The sequence below is a fragment of the Thermobia domestica genome, chromosome 7 (assembly GCF_964235325.1).
Source record: "Thermobia domestica chromosome 7, izTheDome1.hap1.1, whole genome shotgun sequence".
In the NCBI taxonomy this organism is placed as follows: Eukaryota; Metazoa; Arthropoda; class Insecta; order Zygentoma; family Lepismatidae; genus Thermobia; species Thermobia domestica.
In genome coordinates this window covers 257,837,101-257,853,429 of record NC_137460.1, presented here as the reverse complement: position 1 = coordinate 257,853,429, position 16,329 = coordinate 257,837,101, and the positions used below count along the sequence as shown (strand labels likewise).

Genomic DNA, 16,329 nt, shown 5'->3' with positions numbered 1-16,329 from the left:
TAGAAAACTGCTTCCAAAATTTAACATTGAATTTCCAATAAGGAAAATGTACTTTCGTGTTTACGCCGCAAAAGCGGGGTTAAACAGCAATATTCTCTTATTTGCATCGGAAAGTTTAAAAATGTAGGTATTTCTCAATAAGAATGCCAAATGTATATCTTAGTAGCGGTGTCTGTGAACAAAAAACTTCAAATCCAAATTGAAAGTGACTGTGTTTGTGATCCTTAATCTGTTGAACCACCTGACCGATCTCGATCAAATTTTTACGTAGATGCTGTTCTGACCTGGGAGTGTTTTAGCTATTCACGTCGACGGTAGAACTTATGGGCGGGAGAGGAGGGGAAATTATAAAAATAAATAAAACTTAATAAATCTTGAATCAAACTACGAATCTCGCTCAAATTTTCCGCATAGATGACCCTTGGGATGGATTTTACCATTTCACTTTGACGGAACAACGTAGGGGGGAGAAGGTTGACATATATGTAAAAAAAAAAAAAAAAAAGAAAGAAAATAATAATAATAATAATAATAAAAGTGACTGTCTTTGTGATTTTATCACGCTTAAACAACTGAACCGATCTTAATCAAATTATCAACATATATGAGGTTTGGACCTGGGGTGGTTTTTATCATATCCCCTTGACGGCAGAACTTAGTATAGGAGGAGGGGAGGGGACAGATATATAAAAATAAATAAAACTTAATAATTCTTGAACCACCCAACCGATCTCGATCAAATTTTCAACATAGGTGACGTTCGAGCCTGGATTTGTTTTCTAGTATTTTTACTTTGGCGGTAGAACCTAGGGGAAGGGGAGATTAATACGTAAAAATAAATAGAACTTAACTCTTGAACCACCCAATTGTTCTCGATCAAATTTTCAACATACATGACAGCCATAAATATTTTTAATTTTGTCTCATATTCAATCATTTAGGCAACAAGTGTCCTGCGCAAGCTTGTTAATTTTACATTAATAGTGTGAAATAAGGAAAATGATTCATATGGAACCGTGGTCAAAAGTGCATAGTTTCATACTGTTCAAAACCAGGGGAAAATGAACTTTGGGGAGAATGTCTCCAAAACTATTAGAAATTGAGATGAGGCGGCACATTATTGTCTTAGACTTGTAATATATTCTATTTAAAAAAAAAAAAATGAAAGATTCTGAATCGTTCAGTGCCGGCGCAGGGAAGTCTCCCAGAGGAAGTGTGTGATATCTGATATTTCATTAGGACAGATGGGTCGGATTCATGACAGATCAAAGGATTCGGATGCATTACAGACAGAACAAAGTAACACAATGTAATAAATAGTGGTTGAAAGACCATCAATATTTTGAACAAAATCAAACTACAGTTGGGGCTTAATGTAGCGGATGAAAGGAAATTAAGTAAAATCATTATATCTGCAGGTTCATGACCCACAATCATGATCTGTGTGCTAGAAGAAATAAATATTAATAATACGTAATGATTTTGGAAGAATTGATCCAATGAGGATTTCCGATTAAATGGGAATATCCCCCGCAAAGTAATAATAATACACATAATAATAATAACAATATATACAATGTTGTTCATCGCAAACTCACTTGGTTGTAGATCTAAAGTGGAACCATTGCCATATAGGTGACCACTCACTCTGAATTACATGTACCCCTTTTTCCCCTCCCAATTAGCGAACAACAGATTGTTTACAACGTATAGGAGCTAATGACACATAAAAGCAACAATACTGGTTATGTAACGAAAAGAGGGAAGAGTCGTGTTAAGAAGGTAGATATCTCGAGAAGAGTTAATAACTTATCCTTGCAGATTTGTTGGAAAGAAATTAACATTCCACAATGTTACGTCTTATCCTAAAGGAAGAAGATATTCAAAGAAATATGAAAAGAGTTGAGGGGATGAAAATATGCTATACAATGGGAGAACCGCGAGGAAATTCATGGACACTTCTGGAAAGACACCTGCTCATTGCAATTACAACATGGAAAGTTTCTTGGCCATGTGAATCACGTCAGGGGCGGATCCAGGGAGTGGCGATCGGTGCGATCACCCCTCTGAATTGGAAACTTTCTTATTTTATATATAAATAAAACCCATCCCAGCGTTTGGAGCTCTTAAAATAGCTCTAAGTAGCAGTATTACAAACAAACGCCCCCCCTCGAGAAGTCTGTTCTAGATCCGCCCCTGGGTCACGCTGTAGTTAGTAATAGGAAATATGACATGATATTGACAGGTAGTAACAATGGTGAGTGTGTCGTTAGCGGACCAGGAGCACACGGACTTGTCTGAAAACAATTTACACTGAAAGTATTCCCTCTCCCCTCCCCCTTCCCTCTTTAGTGTATGAAGATAAGAGATTATCTTAGAGACAGTGGATACAAATTGCAGGTTAATTGAAAACCCGTTCTTTTTTTATTTTTCTAATAAGTCTTCTCGGGTTTTGAGCCAGGTGAAGATATTGACATCCGACGTAACGCGTAACATTACAATACCTGAAAATGAATGCTATGTCTGCACTTCAAACGTCGAATGTATCGTAAAACTACGTAATATCTGATTGGTCGGAACCCAAACACATCAAATTGTTGTAGAAATCGTGTCGTCCATTTATCGTTGAATCTCTTGCAAAGTTCTCAACTGTACAGGAATTTTATTAGCTTGTTGTAATCAACGTGGTCTTTCAAATGGCATTCTTAGTACTTCCCTTGTTACACGCCATTGTCTATGGAAGATTAATATCTCTTCATTTTTAATTAAAAGAATGGAAGGTCGACAGGATGTGCAAAATGTTACCCGCTGTAATACTTGGATATATCAGCTACTTTGTACTAACAATAGATCGACAGCAGATGATTGGTTAAAATACTGGCAAAAGCAGCTTTTGATATCTTGTCTAGTTGAAAAATGAAACGGAATCTTTCTGTTTTACGTCCACGATTATGCTGGGTAAGCTAAAGGAGACGGTGATGATGAGAAACGAATAAAATGGTGGAATGAATAAAGTGGAAGGAAACATGTGCACACGGTTTTTGTTCGGCACAAAGTTCACTTGGCGTGAGCTGCAGACGAATAAGGATCCCCATGCACCAAAGGTGAATGCTCTACCATTGAGCCACCTCGACTCATCTCGTTGAAGAAACACAAAAAGAATTATGTATATCTTCCCTTTAGGGGACGCGCTGCCGGCTTCCCGTTCTGTTTCCGCCACTGTTTGCGGCAGAGAGTAAGAATGGAAGTATGGCTGCTATTTCTTGTCCTTTCTTATCTGCACATTTCTTCTGTAGGTTGTTATCGGAGGAAATTACATCATCTACTGGCTGGCTATTACAAACGTCGATATTTTGCTCTTGCTATTAAGACAATGTCTAGTCTATTACAAGCTATAGTTTAATTTCTGATTAATGGTATATGTCACTATAGTATGAAGCATTTGTTTTCCATAACGGAGTGCGGCTTATTTTATAATATGGTACTTTTTCATGATATCAGTTCGCTATACAAGTAGTTTGGTGTAGATTTTTTGTTACGTTCTTACATATGTCTTTCTGTATATTCAGTTGGTGCTTGTTTTTTTTTTTTTTTTTCTATTCTGCCAAGATATGTTCTATGGCTTCATTTTTGCCTTAGCATGTTCTGCACTTCTCTGTTTTTGTTATTGCATCTTGTAGGATATATTCCCTGTAGTACAGTGTTCGTACGACTATTAGACTTCCAAACTATGCTATGCATAAGTGTCGGTAGTCTATAGAACGACTTTTTCTGTTCGTCTGTCTGTCGACAGGCATCAAAGCAAAAACGATAGGAAAAATCGAGATTTTGTTTCTTGTAATCGTTTAAGCGACCCAACAATAGTTTCCATGTTCTACGTTAACTCTCTATTCAGACCAGAAATGGTTTTAATTAATCATTTCCGGTTTCAACATTTATCAGCAGAACGAAATCAGTAACAGATAGCGAGAAGCATTTTCTGGAGACGATTCTGCGTCTTGAGGCTAATGCAGCATTAATATTCCGAACACTCTACCAACACCAAAAGTAGCTCAAATTTAATATTACTTCCGGTTTCGATACTAATATCTATAAAAAGGGCCGCGGTGGCTGAGTGGTAAAGTTCTTCTCAGGTCGTGGAGACCCTCGTTCGATCCCCGCTCAAGCCAAGTGAACTTTGTGGTGGACAAACACTGTGTGCGGGGGTTTTCTCGTTTCCTACCACTTTCTTCATTATCCATTTCATTCATTTCTCATTGTCACCGTCTCCTTTAGCCTACATGGCATAACCACAGGACGTAACAATGAAAGATTTCATTTCATAATTTCCGTAGAGCAGAAACGAAAAGAGATATTGAGATGCGGTTCTTTGTAGTTTATGAAACGTCTCAAGAATAGGTTCCATCTCCTACATTAGTCTTCTATTCGATCGGGAAGTGGTTCAAATTAATTATTTCCAGTTTTAACATTTATCGCCATACAAGAAAACGGTACTAAATAGCAATGTGTGCTTTCTAAAATCCAAACATTCCAAAACGGTCTCAAGAGAATATACCATCGCAACCCATAACACTCTACCAAAACTGAAAGTGATTCAAATTTACTACTACTTCCGGTCTCAATACTAATTTCCAGAGAGCAAAAACGGTAAAATATATATCGAGATGTGGTTTCTTTCAATTGATTCAACTTTCCATGATTAGGTTCTGCCTTGTTCATCAACTCGATATTCAAACTGGAATTGGATAATTAACAATTTCCGGTTTCAATATTTATCGATAGAGAACAAAAATGCTAATATATAGCGATAAGAGGATTTCTGCAATCAATTCAGGGGGTCGAGAGAATACGACATTACAACCTACAACTGTACCAAACCAGAAAGTCACTGAAATTTAATAGTACTTTCGGTTTCAGTACAGATTTTCATTGAGCAGAAACTTTAAGAGGTGTCGGGATGAGTTTTCATTCTTTTACAGCATCCTACAAATAGGTTCCATCTCCTCCGTTAACTATCTATACAAACTGGAAATGGTTCAAATTAATCTTTTCCGGTTTCAACGTTTATTACCATACAACAAAAATGGTTACAAATAACAAGAAACGGTTTCGTGGAGACGAATTTGCATCTTGAGGTAACATACTGTTAATATTGCGAATCTTCTACCAACTCGGACAGTGGTTCGAATTTAATATTACTTCCGCTGGCAATACTGATTTCCACAGAGCAAAAATGGTAAGAGATATCAAGATGTGAGTTTTTGCAGTTGATTTATCGTCTCAAAAATAGGTTCAATCTGCGTCATAGCCCTATATTCAATGAGCAAGTGATTCAAATTATTCATTTCCGGTTTTAATATTTGTCGCCACAACAGAAAATGATATTAGACAGGGACAAGCGCCTTTCGCAAACGTTCAGGGTCTCAAGGCCATATAGCATCAAAACCCACACATCACTCTACCAAAATTGAAAGTGGTTCAAATTAACTAATACTTCCAGTTTTGGTACTTATTTTCATAGAGCAAAACCGGCCAGATATATCAAGATGCGGCGTTTTTTGCAGTCAATTCAGCTTCCCGATCGTATGTTTTATCTCCTTCCTTAAGTATTTATTCAATTAGAAATTGGTTCAAATTAAGAATTTTCGGTTTCAGCATTTATCGGTAAAACAAAAGCAGTTAAGGCATAACAGTAATGGGTTTTTGTTATGGATTTAGGGTCCAAGGAACAGATTTTATCCTGGATTTATCCCTCGATTGCAACCAGTAGTTATAGATGCACATTTAAGTTTCAGTACTGAGTTCGCTTAGTATGGAGGTCTGACGTAGTTTCAAACTATAAAACAAACGTCACTTAAATAATAATAATAATAATAATAATAATAATAATAATAATAATAATAATAATAATAATAATAATAATAATAATAATAATAATAATAATAATATACATTTTAATTAATTGGGTTTGATATAACGGTAATACAGAATTATAAATCGATAAATATATGAAGACGAGGAGATAAGAGAAGGGCCGTGATAGATGGAAGCTTTTTAGTTTTCCGCTAATGATACGTCAGTAGCAACATAATGCTTGTGATGGTTCTGTCTCTGCTTTTAATGCAGAAAACCATGTGGAAACAAGCTACATTTGTGTAACGACATTAGATACTAAGGTTAATGACATCTTGAATGAAAATTAAGATTAACTCGTAAACCAAAGGTTTTAGTTAATTATAATACAGTCGGAATCTGAAGCATAGATTATACAATGGATTACAGCAAGATTAAAAGAAATTATATTGTTGTTAGTAAATTCTTATGTGCAGTTTCTGAGAAAATCGGGACAAGCAAATTACGTGAAATAGCATGTCATTCTTTGCCAAATAAAACTTTACCTTAAATTAAATTCATCACGGCGAAATTATAATATCACCAGAAACTATGTGATATCTTCAAATAGATAAAGATAATCAAAATATGGAACAAGAGCGCGCTAGATAATATCACTCTGCATGAAGTACCGTTATCACGAGTCACCAAGTAGTTTTCTGTTTGCAGCCATTTATAAACGCGAATATAAATGCCGATTTTCTAAATGAATGGAAATCGAAAGCAGATAAGTGAGTTATGATAAAGAGATTTCAGGTAAAATAATATTGTCTAGCGAGCTCTTATTCCACTTTCCTATTACCTTTATTTATTTGAAGATATCACATAATTACTGTAAAATTAGAGCTATTTTAATTTCGCCGTGATGGGGGCCTCTTAATAAGTTATAATAACTTTCGTCCCATTAAAACTATCATATCTTCCTGAATCCGAGAGGTCTCCGAATCCAAGACGATTCTCTCTATTCTTTTAGATGAATCATTACAAAATAGACAGATCTCCAGCACATATTGAGTATATTTTCAGACCTTATTCTAAAACTATATTAAAAATCAAATCATGTACAAGAACTAGCTTCAATTATCCGCTTTGCTGAATTAAAATAAGAAAAATTAGTAACATGCTTAGTTAGTCAATCACTTTTTACTATTACAGAAGCGCTCTTTGATATCGCTCACTTCCGATCATTTTTATAGAAATATAACTCCCTCCTTTCCGTCCCTGAAGTCGTGGAACTTAGTTTTTATTTAAACGGCACCAGAAGTGTCACTGTTCATATCAACAAACTTGAAAACAATGGGTTGGCATAATATCGGTTATTTTCGATGGTTATATACAGTATATATATATATATATATATATATATATATATATATATATATATATATATATATATATATACAGGGGCGGATCCAGGATATGATCAAGGGAGGGGCTAAACCATATTTTGCCGTTTTATCCAGTGTAAAGCAGAATTGAAGCCCATTTTATCCCGTGTATAAATGAGCGTCAAGGTGGGGGGCTATAGCCCTATAGCCCTCCCCTTGGATCCGCCACTGTATATATAGAGGAAGGTTACCAAAGAGCACGCACTTAATATTCATTTTGAAATAGCTCCGAAAGTAATGAAGCAAAAATTATATAAATTGTACAAAATTTTAATTGAAGTTTAGGCTACATTGTAAGAAATAGAAAAGTTTACTACTAAATGTAGAAATGGAGATATACGTTAAAAAGTTAAAAACCTCAAATGCGTACTCTTAAGGACCAGTGTCCCAAAGAGTACGTTTTGCGGTCCCTAAGAGGGCGCACTCAACACCTATCATACTTGAAACCTAAACCCCTTCGTAAAATTTAATTTACCCTAAGGTTTGCTTCCAATTGTTCGTATACAGGCAATTCTAAACTATTTTGCTTCCAACAATTTCTTCATTACACGTCCATGTGGTTTTAAAGAATTTATTATGAACGTACATGAAATTTAAAACATAAGAGAAAGTCTTCGTTTAGTTTCACCCACAAGTTATGATTTTTATGAGTAAAATTAACGATGATTTTTTAAATTCTTAGTTCGTGGTTTCATTACATTATTCCACCAACTGGAAAAAAAATCCTGAACAACACCTTTAGTGTATGGCTTTTTTAATTCTTAGTTTGTGGTTTCACTACAATCGTAATCGAAGCCATATTTCACTCAGCATCTTCCTCCAGAACACTTCCAGAATCTTTATTTTGATCCTTTCCTCACTACTTAGGACGACATCATCATACCATGAAAGGCAATGGCAAACTACCATGGACCAAAGGCCTACCTTCGGGCAGAACACCACCTCATCATTGTAATTTAAGAAATTTTGTGAATTTAAAATACTTCTTATATATGATTTACAGTTGGTGCTTGAATCGAAGACAAACAATTACAAATAATTCTACAATCCATTCAAACATCATATTACACTCCGAGAGTAACTGATGAGAATAACCATAGTCTGTAATATGAATGCCGCTACCCACACACGCTATCAAAGAAATTCTCCCAAAGAGTACGTGCGCGTTCTTTGGTAACTCACTAACGCGCACTCTTTGGGAAACAGCAGTCAACTCGAGTAAAATTCATCCATGTGGCTGCATATGCATGACCCCCGAAACAAAGCCATGGTAAACAATTCTATCTGCATTCATGTTTCCTACCATGCAACAAGAGTACTGTAGTTAGCTGCTATATCAGAATAATTTCTTAACTAAGACTACTAAAATATTACATCAAGAATTCAAAAAAGTTATTTTTAGCTGTATTTTCTGTTTGCAGCGATCCGTTATCTTCCCTTTTCTTAGTATCAACTCTCACACAAAGACGCATCAAACAGCGTAGCAATAACAATTCTGTGTGTTACCACTTCAGCGTAATTGGCACTGCGCGCTCTTAGGGCGTGCGTACTCTTTGGTAACCCTCCTCTATATCGGGTGTTGCAAAATAAGTGTTACAATTCTTGGGGGGTGACTCCTGATACTGAGACAAGAAAAAAAGTCCTGTTGAACTTTCGGCTTTCGGGCATAGTTTCGGATCTACAAGGTGCCGAAAGCGTGAGAAAATGACTTTCCGACGCCAATAGTTCGGAAACTATCCAACGTAAAGAGGGCGGGTAAAAAATTAACTGAAGAAGTCATACCTGCTCTATTGAATTGTGCATGTTTCACAATCCTACCATGTACGCGCAAGGGATTCCCCAAAGGAACGTAGGGAGTCCCGGATAATCTGCCAAATGAAAATTGGTCTAAATGGATATGAACTGATAGGGTTTCTACCAGGTAACAATAATTCGTTTGTATTAAGTCGATATCTGGAACAAATACAAAATTTGGAACACCTTCATGTCCGTTGTGTGTAGTTGCATAATCGCCAGGTACAAGTGCTGGCCAACAGTGACTTTCTGAGTATTAAGTGTAGCAAATTTGTACTCAAATGCTCTAGAAAGACATCTGGAGTATCAGTAGAGCACAACAGATGAAGCAGGGTGATTCACATGTGTGGAAACAATAACGAAAAATGCCCAGAAATGCACTCATACTCAGTAATCGAGTTCAAAGCGTCAAAAATGTAAGGAATAGCATCAAGAACATGAAAGCCATTTCCGATTCACCAATAATATTCCTTCAAACCGAAGCAATAGGGTGTGCACAGTTGCATATCAATAAGGATGCAACAACTGATGTCAAGTTGAAATTGTGCAAGGGGTCTCACAAAGACACTGAGGAAACTAAAGGAATGTCACTAGTGGGATCGCATGATCGATATTGAAATATGGCCAATGTGTGTGTTGATATCGACATGTAGCTAATGGACAAATGCCAACCTGTCCCACTACTGCTAGGACACCGTCCCACGTGCGAAAAATAGGAAAATAACGTTGTACATTCTGCTATTATATCTGGTGCACTTTTTGGTACAACGTAACTAGAACACGATTATATCAATGTCCCTCTTTGTCTGGGACATTGTCCCACAGTACACACATATGAAAAGAAATCTGTTCATCCATGGTTCAAATCTGATAGAGCGTAAAATAACAAACTTGTGTCATGTCTCACGTCTTCTGGGACATATGACGTACTCGAAATATAGAAAAATATCTCAAGAACTTCGTATCTTGCACACATTGCACATCCCAAGACAAAGACGAAAATGAACCAATTTGGCACATGTAATACTACTGCTGGAACACCATACGTATGGAAAATAAAACGACATGAGAAAAAGGAAAAAAACGTCTTAAGGCTCTGATTGTTTACAGCTGTGCAGTAGGAATAACAAAATGAAACAACAAGCATGTCGGGAGGCTGTACAAGAGCGCTTACCAAAGAAAGTGGGTACTCCTCCAAGAAATGAATACAAAGAAAGTGAGTCTCCCTCGTCGCCTCAGGGATAAAGCGCTCGCTTTCGCGCGCGTGGTCCCAGTTTTGAATCCCGCTGGGTGACCACGGCCTCAGATTCAAGACCTGAGTAGTTATTTTCCTATTTTTCGCACGTGGGACGGTGTCCCAGTAGTAGTGGAACATGTTGACATTTGTGCATTAGCTACATGTCGATATCAACACACTCCTTGGCCACATTTCAATATCGATCATGCGATCCCACTAGTGACATTCCTTTAGTTTCCTCAGTCTCTTTGTGAGACCCCTTGCACAATTTCAACTTGGCGTCAGTTGTTGTATCCTTATTGATATGCAACCGTGCACATCATATTGTATCGGTTTGAAGAAATATTATTGGTGAATCGACAATGGCTTTTATGTTCTTGGTGCTATTCCTTAAATTTCCGACGCTTTGAACTCACGATTACTGAGTATGAGTGCATTTGTGGGTGTTTTTCGTTAGGTGTTGAAACGCTAAGACAATTCAACATTGGATCACTGTTGCCAACACCAACAGTTGAGCGGTAGAACAAAAGCGATATCTCGGTTGTTACAAGTGCACATCGGGGGTCAAAATTTACAAATATCACCACGAATTAGTGTCGCGTATTTTCTAAATGATTTCAATAATTTGTTGTCGCGCAATATAATGTGTTCTCCTTAGGCTCAATTAGAGACGCTGAAAATTTTCTTGAAATTCAGGATATCCCGTCTAATTCGGTAAAGCGGAAAACCCTAACTGTGATCACCATTAGTATTCTTCACTGGAAAGAGCCACTGATATTTCAAGGCCAAGGCGATAAGCGAAGAAAAACATAAAGTTAGTGGTTAATGAAAGCTCAAGATTGTGTTCAGTAAAGAGAAACTGCACTACATATGTTCTGAAAGTAAGACGATCTCATATTTTTGGGGCACAACATTTCGTAAAATATCCTTGTCATTCGGGCACATTCCGTAACGGTTTGCGTCAACACATCGCAAACTCTACGTTTATATTTTAGGGTGGTCGAGATAACAGTTATAGCGACTTTATATAATTTTTGCGTTGCGTTGCATAATTCCTACTTTGTGAAGGCGGGTGCGGAATGGCCACCTTGGATTGAGAAGTATACGGCATTTATTTATGTCCTATTTATGTTGTAAAATAATCTAATGCAAAGTAGAAGATTATTCACCTAACATTGACATATTTCTAACAATAACACAGAGACTACTTGGAACAAGTTCTAACGTAAATATAATATAAGTAATATTGATGTTTAGAAACTTACCTTGCATGCTACGAGAAATCTTTGCGGGACAGACACTTTAAACAGATCTATTTTGTATTCCAGTAATCAACACTTTAACTAAACTTAACCGATACACATCGCAAAAGAACGCACAGTGAGTAAAAATCCTTCAGAGCATGTGGACAGAGAATCAGCTTAAAGCTAAATTGAGATAAGAAGCAGGAACTTCCTCATGTAAGAACGGAACTTGCAAAGGGACGACCCCGCACCCCGCAGCTAATCTCTCACTCTGTCTCTCTCTTTTCAACATTACTGGATGTGTAATTTCCTACAAGATTACTTCTAAATTGACTTTTATCATGCTACAAAACAAACTCAAGTATGTGACTCAGCTTAGTTGGAAAATCATATAGTATATTGAGATACAAGCATATGTGTTATATTGTTTCGTCTGCTTTCAATGAGAGTATTATCAACCAACAACAATAAATTATTTGGCGCCTCTTTCGGGTCCTTTGAATTAAACAAGGTCATTACCCCTTAGAGTCAGGGTCACTATTTCTAGGTTGAGCTACTTCAAACATCTTTAATCAGTCGCAATTTTGCAATTTTATTAGCGCTCAAAGATTTTTTTTTTTTTCAGAAGACACGTGTAAGTGAATCATCAATCGATTAGTGATATCTCTCTCTCTGTATATATATATATATATATATATATATATATATATATATATATATATAGGCGCGTATCCAATTGGAGAGCTATACTCCCCTCACGCTCAGGCATACACTGAATAAAATTTACTTCAATCCTTCTTTGTTTACACTGGATAAAGTGGCAAAGTATGTTTTAGTCCCTCTTTTAATCATATCCTGGATCCGGGGCTATATATATATATATATATATATATATATATATATATATATATATATATATATATATATAATTTTTTTTTACTTTAATCTCCGAGTTATTAAGCCCCGAGGCTAAGGGAGGGAGTGATGATCAAATAGATGACACCAGTGGAATAACGAACGTGGGAGAACCTTCAGAAAACTCATACACACGGTGTTTGTCCACCACAATGCCCACTCCAACCGGGGACCTTAGAAGCTGGAGTTGAGCGCTCTTCTGTGAACCACCACGTCCCCACAAAATGAAGTGCTTAAGAGTAAATTTTGATGCGTAGGTTTCGAGAAAAATGATTTTTACGGTGTTAAAAACATGTTATTCGTTAGTAATATGACGCAATTGATAGGTGCTTAGACTTGTAAATGGTGCTGTGCATAAATAACGGAAATCTTAAAATATAAAACAGTTATGTCTGCCTGTTCGTCTGTCTGTTGGCAGGTATTAGAGCAAAAAAGAAAGTAAGTGATAACGGAAATCAAATGAAATGAAATTTTTCAGTTTAGCGTCCGACGATTATGTTCTTTAGGCTAATGGAGATAAATGATTAAGGAAACTGCATGATGATAGAATGAAAATGTGGGAGATAACGAGAGTACCCCGACAAAACCCATGGTACGATGTTGTCCACCACAAACTTACTTTGCCGGTAATCGAAACAGGAACCTCAAACACGAGAAGTAAGCACTCTATCACTGAGCCATCCTGCCATAAAGATAACAGGTAATGCTTGTATTTGAATCGATTCAATGTCCGAAGAATAGATTGCATTATTTCTCTCTAACCGTCTATTCGAATTGGTAATCGTAGAAATGGAACGTTTTGTGGTTGCAGCGTTGCTCGTCAGGCCCGTATCCACGGGGGGGGCTAGGGGCCAGGCCCCCCCTAAACTTTGGCTGGCCCCAATACAAGTTTCACAATAAGCTTGCAAATGAACTCTAATATGGTGATGAAGTATAATATGATTGGGTCGGGCCCTCCTAACTTCTACCGGCCCCCCTCTAATTTTTTGGACTGGCTACGGGCCTGTTGCTCGTCATGAAGAAAGGCAGTAATACGTAGCGCAAACACGTTTACTTCAATTAATTCATCATTTACAGTAGTATTATCTATTAAAAAATGCATGTTTTTCGCGTAATATTGCCACTTACTATGAGAACGAAGTCCGTACGCTTATCTTTCTACCATGTAAAGATTTCATTACGTGTTTTAAAGATTTTAAATGCCCAATCCTTAATAAAATCGTAGTTCACACAAGATACTATAGAAATGTGGCAAAATGTAATAGATTGAAGAAAATATACACTACAGTCATTCACAACTTGAAACCTACGTCTGTTAGCTAAATATATGAAGAGTATTATACATAATAAAACATCTGAATTGAATGCCCCATGATTATGCTTTTTAAGCTAACGGAGGCGGATGGTTAAGAGAAGTAAATGATGATGGAAGCATTGGTGGAATGAGAATGAGAGAGGAAACGAGAGTATGCTAAGAAAACCAAGGGACACGGCGTTGTCCACCACAAACTTGCCTGGATGGGAATCAAACCAAGGACCCCATACACCACAGGTAAGAGCTCTACCACTGAGCCACCGTACTCCCAATTTACAGACTAGGGTATACATGAATCTGACACATGTTAATTGTCTAATTGATTCCGTGGATGAATCATAATCATACGACTAATGTTGTATTCTTCCTTGCGCTTTGATTTCTTCTTTTCTCAGTAAATAAGTAGGACAACAGCAAAAACAATAATAAAGATTACAATTTTAGATGTGATTTGACTTTTTAAAGTTTTTCTATACCATTTTAGAAGCTCAGATATCGTTCCAGACTTTTCTATTAATAAAAAATGGGAATACATTTATAGGAGAAAACTAAATTATCTTCTGTAATGGCCCATAAACTAGTTCCCAAGATGAATTTCAGTTATTTGATGTGTGGTCAGTATATTGACTTTTATTATCTTTACTTCTCGAACTAAATGCAATTTTAAAATTATTTTGTTTTTAGAAATAAAATATTCATCTTCAGTTGTAAACAAAACAGAGAGCATAGTTCAAAATGTCACTACGCCATTAACTTTAACTACATAAATAAGTGAAAAAAGTAATACATTTATACCTTGAAATGTCGAAGATAATGTGACAAACATTATGAACAATTCAGTGATAAATTAAACAATGGCGTATACTTAAATAAATTACAATGAAGTGCAAGATATCAGAAGTTAACAAAAATATTCTTCCTAATATGCTGATAAACAGACAGTGGATTTTAAGGTGCAACACCATTTCTAGAAATGTAATTGTTATAACAACCAAAGTTTAAAATACAGTATGTGTTTCCGGGCATAAAACGAATTGAAATGAACGCCCTTTGTTGTACCTTTGTCGTAAATGTTGTACCTTTTTTGGTAGATTAATACAATTTGCTTTTTTTTTTTTTTTTTTTTTACTTCTTTTAACCTTCAGCACCTTTATTGTCCCTTTTTCTTTCTTTTTTAAAAACTTGAACAGAAAAATAGGTTTTATTTTCAATCTGTATTCTATAAATATTTTATAAATTTAGACGCAATCTTTGGCAACACAATGGCAACAATGACGGCGCAAATGATTAATAAATGTTCTGCATGTACGACAAAGAGCGGCAATTTCAAAACTCCGCGAATAAAAGAAAAAAGGCTGTTTTCCCTAGCACCATTGTTGAGCATGCCACTGAGGTTTGGTGTAGAAAGAAGGATCAGAAAAAAGTCGAGGGGTTCATTCGCACTTAGGAGTTTGAAGCCTACGCAATCAGTTCTATAACAATCTGAACCAGAACTTATTGTTCTCAATAAAAGCATAACATGTCAAAGATCAAGAAGGGAAAGTTGCATGCACTTGCAGCAGAATTTAAGAAGAAAAGCATTGAAAACGATGGTATAATTCTTCGATCTGGAGTTTGAGATGTAAATATTTCCATCAATAAGAAACATCAAAGAGACAGAATAAAACAGCATATCAACTACAGCAAACACGTTAACAACATGGAACTTCGCAGGTCACAACCAAAGCAAACTACCCTGATAAATGCTTTCGCTTCCGGATCTGAACAACAGTGATCATCTAATGTGTTTTACCCAGATCTTACAACAGCGTTAATTCAATCAGGAATTCCAGTCCACAAAGTACAGAATCCTGCATTCAAATCATTTCTGGAAAAGTATATACAAAGATCAGTACCAGACGAGAACGCCCTAAGAAGAAACTACGTAAAGCCGATTTATGAGGATGTTTTCGTAAAGATCAAAGAAATGGTCAGCAAACATGAAGTGGGTTTCATGTTAGACGAAACAACTGACGAGCTGCAAAGATATGTACTGAATGTAATGGTATTTAAATTATCTGGTGAGTGGGTAGAACCGATGATGTTCAAGATGTACTAACTCGAGAAGACAAATGCTTGCATAGTAATGCATGAAACTTTGGCCAGAAGGTATAGAATACGATAAAGTCAGACCGGTTGTGACCGATCAAGCACGTTACATGCTTTCAGCTTTTCAACAACGAAAAGGCATGTACTCAAAGAAGGGCATGTACCCTTAATCTTGTCACATGTATTGCACATGGTCTGCACCGTGCTTGTGAAAGTATAAGGGAAGAATATAGTAAGGTAAATGACTTCATTGTTGCTCTAAAGAAGATTCTTGTAAAGGCGCCTAGTCTTCAAGCTTTGTACCGAGAAATCACTGACCTCCCTCTGCCACAATTTCCTGTCATAACCAGGTGGGGTACATGGATAAGATGTGCAGTTTTGTTGTGTGAAAACTTCGACAAGTTCAAATAGTTTATACCTGCCCTATATGCAACAGAGCAACAGCCTTCAAACATG

General features: G+C 36.5%; 1 long non-coding RNA gene across 1 annotated transcript in view; it reads right to left on the bottom strand.

Moving 5' to 3' along the window:
• The window catches only part of LOC145689053 (uncharacterized), a 50,656-nt gene extending 38,957 nt beyond the window's left edge, over positions 1 to 11,699 (bottom strand). Inside the window, exon 1 of the long non-coding RNA XR_014132073.1 lies at positions 11,577 to 11,699. This is a non-coding gene — a long non-coding RNA (uncharacterized LOC145689053). The remainder of the gene's footprint in view (positions 1 to 11,576) is intronic.
• Positions 11,700 to 16,329: the final 4,630 nt, after the last annotated feature.